The sequence below is a fragment of the Ictalurus punctatus genome, chromosome 27, assembly GCF_001660625.3.
Source record: "Ictalurus punctatus breed USDA103 chromosome 27, Coco_2.0, whole genome shotgun sequence".
NCBI lineage: Eukaryota > Metazoa > Chordata > Actinopteri > Siluriformes > Ictaluridae > Ictalurus > Ictalurus punctatus.
The window spans coordinates 14,793,858-14,807,694 of NC_030442.2; positions in this window are offsets into that span (position 1 = coordinate 14,793,858).

Here is a 13,837-nt window from a genome sequence, read left to right on the forward strand (position 1 = left end):
TTCAGTCATTTGATCTCAGGTATTAGAAACACAAAGATGAGCTGGAAATGTTATTTAGAAGGTATGATATTGCGAGCTTAACCATATGTATGCCCTGCATTAAAAAATAAATAAATAAATAAATAAACAAATAAACAAATAAACAAATAAATAAATAAATAAAAAGGACCTTAGCAAGTGACGACATCTTGAACGCTCTAGGAAAAATCTAATGCTTTCCTCATTATGAGATTATTATATAACAAATACGAGACTATTAAGCTTATTTCTAGACATGATCATTAATTATAAGCTTAATATGTCTTATTGTACTTCTTTCTACTAATAAATGCTTGAAATAAAAAAAAAAATACATGTATATGTCAATAGAATAAGAAAAATTCAAGCTTGAAATGAGTAAAAAAATATTTTTAAAAAATTAGGCTTAGTAATCTAATACAGAGATAACTTTACTATTAAAAAAGTTAATTCTTTAAATAAGTATATTTATACATGCTACGTTTTCAGCAAATAATTATTTGAACACATTATTATTATTATTATTATTATTATTATTATTATTATTATTATTATTATTATTGTAATGAAGCATTAAGTAGTACATTTTATTTCCGGCAAAACATTTCTTTCATACATTGAATTTATACTCTTCAATGAATCAATAAGAAGAAGAAAAAGAAAAAGATGAAGAAGAAGGATAAGAAGAGTGAAACCTCTTCTAGAGTGAATAACAGCCTTGAGTTTCTTCCTGTAATATCCAACAAGGTTGACACATCTAAATAAAAAAAAATAAATAAAAAAATACAATTAAAAACATGTAACTGTAACTACAAATTTGATAAAAATGTACAATATATCATTATTAAATGAATAAAAAGTAGTTATTGTTGGTGAATTGCTGTGGAAAATGAATACATCATGCTGTTATAGGAAAATAATGAACTTTGTAGTGGTAAAAGTAACTCTGCTTTGTGTCAGGCTGTGTCACTCCATCCCATCACTGATTGTTTTCCTCTAACAGCATGCCCTGTCATGCTTTATACCCTACATGTTTTCATACCTATCATCTTGTAATGCTGTACAATAATGACGGTCATTGCGACTGCCAGGCATGCCCAGCTGTCAGCAGTGTTTCCTGAATGAGACTTTTATAATCCAAACTTCCTGTTGCCTTTCCCTCTTTATCTGTAGCCTCATGTCATCCGCTCCACCCTTACCCGAGGGGGAGTGCACGTGCCCTCTCCCTAGAGTCCTGCACCTGGGCAGGGGGAGAGAGGAGTGTGTGTGATTAATGGGATGGGGACGGAGCCGGAGCAGGAGCAGGACCCGAGCTGATGAATGAGGGCCAGGGTGTGGGATGATAAGACATGGCCTATGAATCTGTTCCACTTCAACACTCGCTTTGATCAGTGACAAGTAAGGCCAGAGACAGGCCTGCCTGCGCATCTGTCCAAACAAACAACACACACACACACACACACACACACACACGTGTGTGCACGCGCAAACACTTGCCACAAGGCTGGGCAGAGTATCTGAGAAAGAAAAGAGAGAGAAGGAGAGAAAGGGAGGTGTGTTTTAGACCCCAGACTGAGCAGGTAAGATATGATCCATGAAAGTCTGTGTGACAGCAGGCCAGAGGCCTTAGCCCAGCCTGTGAGAACACATTACACACCACTGGAGCACTGTGCAGCTGTCACACACACCTCCACACCTCCGTTTCTGTGCCATGCCACTACACTTGTGTCACCCAAATATCTGAAGGGTTTTTTTTTTTTCTCTCTCTGTCTCTCTCTTCTTTCTGACATCCTACACCGTGCACGTGTGCAGGACAGTACTCTCAGGACAAAGGCCAGACACAGGCTGTCCCTGGCACAGACACAGAGTCCCCCAAACAACATTCTATCACAGGAATTCATCTCAATTTCAAAACATCTAAATTTACAGGAAACAAATTCTTCCTTGATCTCAGATTCAGAACTTAAGTTCAAAAGTTTTATAAAAAAAAAATATACATAGAAACAGTTCTATAATGCAGAGGGTTGGAACTTGCGTTTTAAAAAGTAACATCAAAATGGACATAGGAAAAGTTACTCATTCTCGGAGCTGGAACTTAAGTTCAAACGTTGTTATAAAATGTAAGTGGAAAATGTTCCTCATTATTAGATTCAGAATTTAAGCTTGAAAATTACATCATGAAAAATTATGTAGGAAAAGTTCCACATGCTAAGAGTCGGAACTTAAATTCAAATGTTACTTCATAATTTATATAGCAAAAGTTCCTTGTACTAAGAGTTGGAAGTTAAATTCAAATGTTACATCATAATTTGTGCAGGAAAAGTTCTTTGTAGTAAGAGTCGGAACTTAAATTCAAATGTTACTTGGTCATTTATGTAGCAAAAGTTCCTTGTAGTAAGAGTTGGAAGTTAAATTCAAATGTTACATTATAATTTGTGCAGGAAAAGTTCCTTGTAGTAAGAGTCGGAACTTAAATTCAAATGTTACTTCATAATGTATTTAGCAAAAGTTCCACATACTAAGTGTCGGAAGTTAAGTTCAAATTTTACTTTATAATTTGCGTAGGAAAAGTTCCTTGTACTGAGTCAGAACTTAAGTTAAATGTATCAGAATTTATGTAGCAAAAGTTACTTGTACGAAGAGTCGGAACTTAAGTTCAAACGTTAGTTCATAATTTCCGTAGGAAAAGATTCTTGTCCTAAATCACGGTTAAGAATTGCATGCAACTCAGACGTGTCTATTTTGCCAAACTCCGCCCAGTATTTGTAACTCTCAGCTAACTTCCAAATAGCGAACAGCACGTCCATACTTACCGATGTATGCGATTTCTGTATTAAATCCTCACTAAGAGTGCGTAAGTCAACTCTGAATACAGCAACGTGTAAAACTTGTGAACATCCTGAACTTAATGTGACATTTAAAACTCATTTTCCTCAGCATTTCATTTCATGCCTATTATTAGGAATGCGTAGAGATGTTCACAACGAGATGAACGTACTGCGTAAGATTACCTTAATCTTCTGAATACTCAAGAAATCCTCTCTTGTCTTAATTTCTGTGAAGCACGCAGTGTTGATCTGTAAGTCTCTGAGCAGACAGATGGGAAGGATGTGGAGCGAAATTCTCACTGTTAAACAGAACACTTTCATGTTCTTCTCCCTCTTTACAGCAGTCTGTTCTGTTTAAATCTTAAATCCTCATATCCTCTAAAGAAATTACCAGAGATACCAGAGAGAGAGAGAGAGGGAGAGAGATGGAGCGAGAGGAAAGGAAGGAAGAAAATCCCATTGGAGATTGGAAAGGCAATAATAACCTATTTAATTTATACTCTTAAAATTATTTTATGCTCAGCAGATACACTGTGGGCCCTTATTGGCATTTAAATGATTGCCAAATTATACTAATCCGTTTTCAGAAGAAATTTTCCAGCTCCTCATTTGCGCAGCTAATTGAGCACAGCTTTAAAGTTGACTTAAACAGAGGGAACGCGCCTGCCTTTGCTTTCAATCTGCACTTGCTTTTCTACTTCATTTCATTTTAAACCTTCGTACTGCTGGGCGTATCGAATTTATCTCTTTGGAAATCTACTGACGTTGAAACATTTCATTTTCGGTCTGATTATAACAATACAGTGCGTTCTCAATGTGCGCGGTATATTAATTAATATCCATGGACTATTAATATCTGCTTATGGTACACCACAGCATTGCTGAACGATTGATTCTGATTGGTCAGATGATTTGATTCTGATTGGTCAGGTGTTGATTAATTTTCTAAAACAGTGCAGCTTGGACAGTAGTTCTGGCTGCAAGGTTTATATCGTTTGAATATTGTTGAATTATCGTTATTGTTTCTAGTACGGTAGATGCTTCATATACATGGATTGAAACAAATGTGTCATTGTTGATATGCTGAAGTTTCTTGTGAGAACACATGGAAGGAGTTTCCAATTTCAGCGCTGTATGACAGTCAGTGTTAAAGCTGTAAGTTTACATTTTTCGACACGTGAAAGTCAGGACATATGAGTTTGCGCGTTCGGGTTTATGGGTAATAAGCCAGGCTGTTTTGTTTTGGTTCTATTAACTTCAAGAGAATAAAAGAGGCCGGTGAGGGTACAACTGTGTATAGCTGTGATTACATAAGTGATAACAGGAAATAAAAAAAAACAACTTGTTTTGCAGATGTTCCACAACATTAAATATAACTATAAATGAATAAAATCTATAATGTGTGTGTGTGTGTGTTTTATTTATTTATTTATTTTATTATTAATAAAAAATGCAACTTCAGTATCTGTTGTTGTTATTGGAAAATATTCAACCTTAGGGTGTAAATGGTAACACTGCATGACAGCACCCTGCCATTTATTATTTTTCTATAACAGCACACCCAGACATGTTCAGTCTGGAATATATATATATATATATATATATATATATATATATATATATATATATATATATATATATATATATAGAGAGAGAGAGAGAGAGAGAGAGAGAGAGAGAGAGAGAGAGACGTTGACCTTTGGATGGAAATGTCAGCGCTCCTGTACCTGTTTGAAAAGTGTCCAGTGGATAAAGCCTTATACGATGTAAATCATCAACATGACACCACTAAGCATGGTGGACCATTCCTTGTCCCACTTATTTCTTTTATCTATCTCAATAGCTAATAGTGGTTTGAGGTCCTCCAGCTTTATTCAGCTCATAAACATTAGAAACATTCCTGGTGCATATGGCGGCACTATAGGACCAGTGGGACTTTTATTTCCTTTTATAGTTTGTTTACTGGGAAGTAAAAGCTTGCTGTCATGTAGCGATAGCCTGATGCTTTTGACAGTGTTCAGGTCCATACAGAGAGTTACAGATGATAAGATTGTGTAGGTCCAGCCACTGGGAGGAAAACTCTGTATGTCTGTTCTCTCAAATTAATCTGAAAGAGAAAAGCTTTCTTTATCTATTTGCATATCTGTAGTATGTCTACAGCTGCCTTCTACAACTTCAATAGTTTTAGTTGCTTTGTAGGGTTATCTAAGAATTGTACTTTCTTGCACATACAACTGGAATTTCTAAATACCATTCAAATGGCTGCCCAGTGTAGAAATGGGTGGGTTCAAAAGACAGAACTGGGAACGTGACATTAATTACATAGCTTTGTTAACAAGTTTTAGACTAAATGTCAGTCGATTAATCTGGAAATGACATAAAATATATTGATCCATCCATTTTCCATATTGCTTATCCTACACAGGGTCACAGAGGAGCCTGGAGCCTATCCCAGGGAACTCAGGGCACAAGGTGGGAGACACCTTGGCACAGGGTGCCAACGCATCGCAGGGTACAATCCCACACATTCACACACTATGGACAATTTGGAAACGGCAATCAACCTACAGCAAATGTCTTTGGAATGGGGGAGGAAACAGGAGTACCTGGAGGAAACCCCCGAAGCATGAGGAGAACATAGGGCAGAGGGGGGATTCAAGCCCCAACCCCAGAGGTGCGAGGCAAATGTTCTAACCACTAAGCCACCATGCTCCTGCCATAAATTATATATAATCCGGAAAATAATAATAATACAATAATCCAAATAGTACAGAAAAAAAAAACACAATTAGTTAACTACTAACTAATTAGCCTAATATAATTGCCCCATACTTTTATATAATTTTTTACTATTATTATTATTATTATTATTATTATTATTATTATTATTATTATTATTATTATTATTATTATTATTATTGTTATTGTTATTGTTGTTGTTGTTGTTGTTGTTTTACCAATTTCCCTATTGGTAATTTATAATCTGTACCAATTTACTAATGTTGGTTCTTATCTTTTTTTGTGTGTGTGTTACGACCACCATCATTTTACAATAGCACAATTCCCAAAAACGTATCGTCCAAAGCCACACCCACAAAACACCACCTAGGCTAGGACAGACACGTGAAAGAGAAACTGACATGCAACATGATTGACAGGCGGGTATAGGCATCTGCTTGTCCTGATTGGATGGACGTCGGTGCTCCATATCATTTGTTGTTGTTTTTTCCACAACAACCAGAGTCTCTCCTCTGATTGTACACTTTATTGGAGCTGCTAACATGTGACAACAAAATATTATAAAAATGTTTACATGTACAAATCGCAGATTTTAAATTTTGTTCTTCCCTATCACCAATAGAGAAAAATAATAATAATAATAATAATCCAGGTTAGAATTATAGTCATCTCACTCAGTTATATTAATTTCAGTGACTCCAGATATTACAATCTGGTCTAATGTTTGTCCATCTCTCCATCAGTTCTTCACTTCTCCTCTGCCCTATCTTTAGGGATGACATTTAAAAAGATCACTGAATGAGTGCAAGGAACTCATTTAAATAGTGTGAAAGAGAGAAGAAGAAGAAAAGTGGAAAGATTGGAAGGGAAGAAGAAGCAGGTAAAATGGCTGGTTAATGCATACGCATGACTAATATCTCTCTCTGCAGGTGCCTCAGTCAGGCATAAACTGTAAATAGTGTGCACAGCGGCATGCCCGATGAAACCCAATTGCTTCAAATGCACCAAAAAGACAGGGACCTGGAATAGTGGGATTCTTTTCATGCTAAAGCTAATTGACCTATCTTACAGAGACAGAGAGAGAGAGAGAGAGAGAGAGAGAGAGAGAGAGAGAGAGAGAGAGAGAGAGAGATTAGATCTGCACAGTGTCTTGTTTGACATACTAAAACTGAAGGGATTGCAACCTACAGTGATTGATATTTGGACTACAATTAAATACTATCCATTAAAGCCTACAAATCACATTCATGCCCTAGTTTGGAGTCACATGGACCTGGTTTATCAATGAAATTTATTAGAGATGCACCGATACTAAATATCTCGGCCGATACCGATAACCGATTATTCAGAGTGATATCGGCCAATACCGATAACCGACACCGACAGTTCTGCCTTTTATACCTTCTTTTTAAATGAATAATAATTCATTCCACGATTCTGAAGGAAATGCATCATTGAACATCGAACTGGTAATATATAATATAAACCTTTTTTATATATTAACATTAACCGGATAGGAAACATACTACCCTGCAAATCTATTTTTCTGTGTAATATATACTTTTTTGTCAACTCATCTTCATGTAAATCTTTCAACGGTGTACTGGCGCTTTAATTCAGTCCGAGCAGCTCGAGCAGCGCGGCAATTTTTTATTTTTTTTAATTGACTCGACGCCGGAACTCCCGCTTCACTGCTGCTCGCTTCCGGTGTAAAATTTTGGCAGTGCAGAGATTACAGAGCTTACAAACTGCCGTTTTGCCGTCATTCCACACAAGAGGCATCATCTTTACACATAGCACAAGACCGATGTGTTTTCCCGCCCTCCTTTGATTGACAGGATATAATCGGCCCTGATCAACGGATGTTTTTAAACTATCGGCCGATGTTACCAACATGACGACCAACATATTAGCTGTAACGTACAACATAAGGAACGTAAATTTCCCTAGATGGCAGTAATATCCAGCGACAACTACAACAACAAACTACAAAACATCATTTTAGCTGGAGCAAATTTGTGCTTGTGTCTTTTGAAGTACCTCCTGATGGGTGTATTTAAGGTTATTAAGGATGCTTCTTGCTGATTTTTCGTACTTTATATCTAAGTATATAAAATACAAACTGCATGGCGTTGTTGCGTATCCCAGCCTCCCTGCAGTGTGTATCCGATGAACTAACTGTCACAGTTCAACCTGTACTACTAATTAAACCTCACAATTAAACCTGTACTATAATTATAACTATAATTAACCCCCCCCCCCCCCCCCCCCACCACCTCTCAAATTTTGACACATAACACTTTCAAAGCTCTTTCACACACACACACACACACACACACTCCACAGACCAAAGGGTCAGAGGTCATCAGATGTTGTAATTGGCCTGCATTCTGCACAATGTAGATGACTTCCATCATAACAAATGTCATAGAGGTGCCATAGAACACAAGGCAGGGGACACCCTGGACTGGGTGCCAACCCGGAGTGTATTTATGCCTGACTTATTACAGTGTAACTATGTGTTTTGAACTCAACGAAGCAGGTCACTTCTGTGAATCGTTCACAGATGAATATTGACTAAGAATATTTCTATTTGTATCAATTATTATAGGTTTATATTTATATTTTATGCCAATTTTATAGATTGGTATGTGTGCATTGCTATTTGTAACATGCTGCTGTATGAACACACTTTGTCATGGGAACAGTAACTTCCATTCACGTTGCGCCCCATCACGCCAACCCCGTCATTAAAAATAATTCGGCCAAAGGAAAGTTCTGATCTCTTCAGATTCCGTTCATTTTTAGTCTTCAATCAGAGCCAAAACTTGACCTGTATTTCCACAGCATTATGGAATTGAACAATCGTTCTATTTTGAGTTTAATCGAATGCAGCGCGTCTTCCTTGTATTTATCTGTCCACTGGGACGCTCATGTGCTAGTGGAGTGAACTCCACCCTGATCTGGGGGTCTGGAGGAACGGGACCTGCATCATGCCCTGTGTCGAGCTCAGGGCACACACACACACACACACACACACACACACACACACACACACACACACACACACACACACACACACATATATTCACATATCCTCAATTCCAGACAATGGAACTGGAACGTGTTCAGGACTATTCACAGCAGGACTAGCCCTAAAATGTATGTGCGTGTGTGTGTGTGTGTGTATGAGAGAGAGAAAGAGATATGTATGTGTGTGTGTACTTGTGTTCTCAGCAGGACTACTCCTCTACAGTAGGCAGGAAACCCCACCAGTCAACTCCACTGCCCGCCAGCAGTGACAGGATACACTGCCTGCCAAGCAAGCGCAGTAGGTGAACGGTCATTATACACACACACTCTCTCTCTCTCTCTCTCTCTCTCTCTCTCTCTCTCTCTCTCTCTCTCTCTCTCTCTCGCTCTCCTTAGTGTCATGATCTTCTGAATGAAACACAGACCTAAACAATAATACTACTTAGAAAAAAGTTATACAGCCAAAGACATTTAATTTATAGCATCAACAATGGTAGTGCATTAAATACATTAGTGTTTCAGATTTTATTGATATCTCTTTTTTTTTACTGAAAGTAACAAAGAAATATGAATTATGAAATACATATATAGTAGTTCTAATTTAATACATTTTGCGTTTATAACTGCATCCATCCTCTGGATCCAGTCGTTTTTCTTGTTTTGTTATTATTATAATACTAATCATGCATTTTTAGTTTTTGGCAACGTTAAATCCCTGCTGAAAGAAATAGAAACAATAGAAACCATCACAGAAATGCTAATGGTTTCCACTACAAATACCATTAGAAACCATCAGCTGTTAACCATTAAAACCATTACCATTATCATTATTGGTACTTAAGACTAGACATAACATGCCACCAATAGAAGGCAACAAATTCCCAGTAGAGACCTACAGGGACCATTACAGTTTCCATTAAAACCAATGCAATTCCTATTATAAACATTAAAACCATTACAAATTCTTTAAGTTTTTTTTGTTTTTGTTTTTTTTTGTTCAGCAGGGATTATTATATTTCTTTAAATATTCCCATTAATTGATTTACTTTTTCACATGTTTTTTGCTAAATTCCTGTTTTACACGTGTTTTTTTTAAACATCATGCTTCACACGTTTTTCACATCTGGACTTTTTTTTATTTATTTATTTATTTATTTTACACGTAGCGCGTGTGATACTTGTTCGCATTATATATTCATTTTCACATGTTAATTTTTCCACACGTCATTTATTTTCCATTATTTCTTTTTGGCATACAGGGCGTGTGCTTTTACGTTTCAACAAATCACTGATCAGTGATCACATGATGCTGAAATATGATCTGTGAAATCGATGTGATTTTTCTGTCGGGAAACTCTATCAATCCTGTATGGAGTTGTTGTTTCTAGTCAGGTCCTAATCCACATTGGAGACGGCGACCATTCACATTCGGAGCAGATGAAAAACTGGAAGCTGGTGTGCAGCAGGATGTGAAACGTTTTGAAAGGGTCTGCCATGTCTGCTTTTGTGTTAGTGTAGCATGTTTTCTGCTATTGACAGAGCCCTCAGTGGCGTTTGCAAGGGGATTTGATAAGAGCTCCCAGACAGATTTACTCTCTCTCTCTCTCTCTCTCTCTCTCTCTCTCTCTCTCTCTCTCTCTCTCCCTCTCTCTCCCTCTTACACACACACACACACACACACACACACACACACACACACACACACACACACACACACACACACACACACACACACACACACTCAAACTCTGATATTGTCCACTGTGGCAAAGAGATAGAGAGAAAAGAGCTCTTGAAATTCACCATGTCTGGAGATGTCGACGTGAGTTCAACACGATTAGATAGAAGTGTGTTTCTTCTGGGTTTTTTTTTTTTTTTTTTTTTTAGTTTCAGCTCTGTTTGCTGTCTGGGTCTCGCTGACGATCCAGATTTCATGCTGTAAACACTCCGAGGACTTGTCTAACACAGTCAGAAGTCGACTGAGTGACTGTATCATGTTAAGGCATGTTTAAATGGTGTATTACTTAAGCGAGTTAGTTGAAAGAAAGAAAGAAAGAAAGAAAGAAAGAAAAAAAGAAAGAAGGAAGTTGTGTCTATAATAACTATTATTTTTTGCGTTTATTTCATTCAGCAGTCTTTGATTGACATCAAGCTACTATTTATGCTACTCAGACATGTGGTTAACGTGTCACTGTGTGTGTGTGTGTGTGTGTGTGTGTGTGTGTGTGTGTGTGTGTGTGTGTGTGTGTGCAGAGCAGCTGTTGCTGGTGCTTGACAGATTGTGTGTGTCTTTCAGACAGAGGGTCTTGTACTTGTTGTGTTAACACTAACCCTACACAATAATCTGGCCCTTGTAAAGCAGGTAGTGCCTACACAAAAACGGCAGTGTCCAACATGCTAATGAAGATGGGGAGGGGCCAGGAATAGATTTAGAAAGAGCGAAAGAGAGAGAGAGAGAAGACAAGAAGGAGGGGTTGAAGGGTGTACGGTTTCTCGCATCACTGCGCTCTGGAGAGTTGTCTTAAATTGTCACAATACAAATTAGCCGCGGCTCAAAACAGAGAAACGGCAACAAATCCTGATAGAAACGGATTAGATTTTGGTCCAGGCTTAACAGTAGTTTATTCTATCCCTCCTCCCTAACTTCTTCTTGCCTTCTTCTTTTTCTTCTTCTTTGCTAAAACAGAGCCTTTGGATGAGGAGAGAAAAGTGCCACTGTTGGTCTTTTTTGCTAATGAAGCAAGCTAAGATGCGAGTCAATAGAGCAATTCATTAACAAATCAAAGTCCCAAGGGGTGTATGTGTGTGTTTGAGGGAAACCTCCTCCTTAATGGCTCTCCATATGCCCGGGGTCAGAGTACCATCCCGCCCAATGCACACACACACACCATTCAGTGTGCACACACACGACCGTTGGGGTCGCCCGTTATCTGTCGACTTACACACACACACAACAGAATTTCCATATGGTCCATGAAAATAGATACGCCGCGCTCTGCTTTTACTTCCCACGGCCCGACATTTCACACACACACACTCATACTCACACACAAACACGTATGCACTCACATGCACGGCATCATTGTGTTGCTCGGTCGCTTTAAATGAATGGGCGGGGCTTTCAGTTGAATGACAGTGTGTGAAGAAAGAAATACGAGTGGTCAAATCTGATCTCATGAGAAATTTTGTATGAATTTAAACACACAAGGATCCACATGGATTGGTTTTCTTTGAGTTCTTGCGAATAAATTCATCAGGAAATGGATCAAAAAAATAACTCCGCCCTTAAACTTAACCTTAATCTCCACAGGTTTTCATGTGATGTCAAAATGTTCCAAATTTTCCAATCTGGTCCCGTTAGAAATTTCTACGAATTCGAACAAATGTCAGAGATGTATTTGGATGTCAGTCGATTTCATACAAATAAAGTTGTAAGAACAGGTACAAACACAAACTCCACCCCTTTTAGGAGCTTTTAATGGATCTCTACGAATGGAAACAAACAAATAAGTGTGATGTTTTCGAACTGTATTTGTTTTCATCAAATAAAGTAAAAAGAAACGATATGAAAATGAACCGGACCCGTAACATTAACCTTAATTTCCGAGTGGTGTAAATGATACCGAATTTTTTCATTTGTTCTCATGAGAAATTTCGACAAATTACAACAAACAAACAAGGGTGATGTGTTTGGATTCAATTTGATTTCCTACAAATAAAGTAAAAAGAAAAGCATGAACCCCACCCCTAATCATAACCTTAATCTCTGTAACCTGTAATTCAAATATTTTTCATGCAAATTATTCAGAATTTTCAAATCTGGTCTCAAAATTCTACAAATTAGAACAAGCGACCTTGGGGGATGTGTTTGGATTTTATTTGATTTTCATAAAAATAAGGTTATAATACAACATACCCCTCATCATAATCTTAACTTTGGTAATGCGAGTGTGCAAAATGTTCAGAATTGTCAAATCAGGGTTCATCAGAAATTTCATGAGACAAACAATTACAACATATTTGGATTTTTAAAAAAAGTCGTAAGAAATAGTACAAGCATTAATCCTGGGCCTAAACTTAACCTCACCAGTTGTCATTTTTCCTACAATTTGTGAATTTATACAAGTTGCCAGTGTAAGATAATCAGTATTAAAAAAATTAATAAAAATATGACGCCTCTCATTGTAGCACCTCCAACTTTAACCTTTAACATTCTCTCTCTCTCTCTCTCTCTCTCTCTCTCTCTCTCTCTCTCTCTCTCTCTCTCTCTCTCTCTCTCTCTCTCTCTCTCCCCTTTTCACTCCCCTTGTCCTTTTTTTTTTATTTCCAGAGCTGCACTGGTGTTGTCAGTCTGCAGGAACGTGAGTGCCGTACTGATGCCTGTTTGCGAATTAAAGGCCTATTGATGCGGGATGACCTGCTTGAAGAGGATTTGGAGTGGAGGGCCCTTCACACTCCCTCTTTCAAATCCACCCAAATAAAGCTCTTTAGGGCCTGAAAGTGGCCCCTGCCACCCCCCCTTCCCCCAGCTCAAAAGCCCAACACGATTGTCATGGATATTACACCACGCAGGCAACAGCAGACCGAGGAGACAAGTGTCGATCGGAAAACAAAACTCAAGCAGTCTTTTTCCGCTGGCTGGGCCAGGGGATGTTGACAGGCCAGTGAAAAGGTTGTTTAACCCTTTGAAAGTGAATGGATGGGACCCTGAGACAAACACATTCTGATAGAGCGTGGCCCCTCCGGGAGCCCCAGAGTACACTAAACCCTCTAAGAGAGACAGGGAAGAACAGAGTGAACTGAAAACAAGAAGGGATGAGAGAAAAAGAAAAAGAAAGAGAAAGTGCATGTCTGTGCCAGATTAGATCAACTCAAAGTCCTCATGTTTAGTACCAAGTTCCTTCTGTTGCGGCTCTGATTGGTGTAAACATCTGACATGCCATGTGCACAAATCTGTGTTGGCCGAGCGGGATATATAAGAGGCATATTGTTTTATTTAAATTTCAAGCTATATGAATTAAGACACACAGGTACGTTATCCCACTTGGCCAGCTACTGGTTATTGAGATAGTTTGAAACTATGTTTTTGTGCATTTTTATTTGTCAAATTACCCACGATATGATTACTATTAAAAATGCAACAGTGGTCCTTAAAGGGAAAGAAAACATCGTGTTTTTTTTAAAGGGAAAGAAAACATAGTTTCCCCAAAAACTGCACA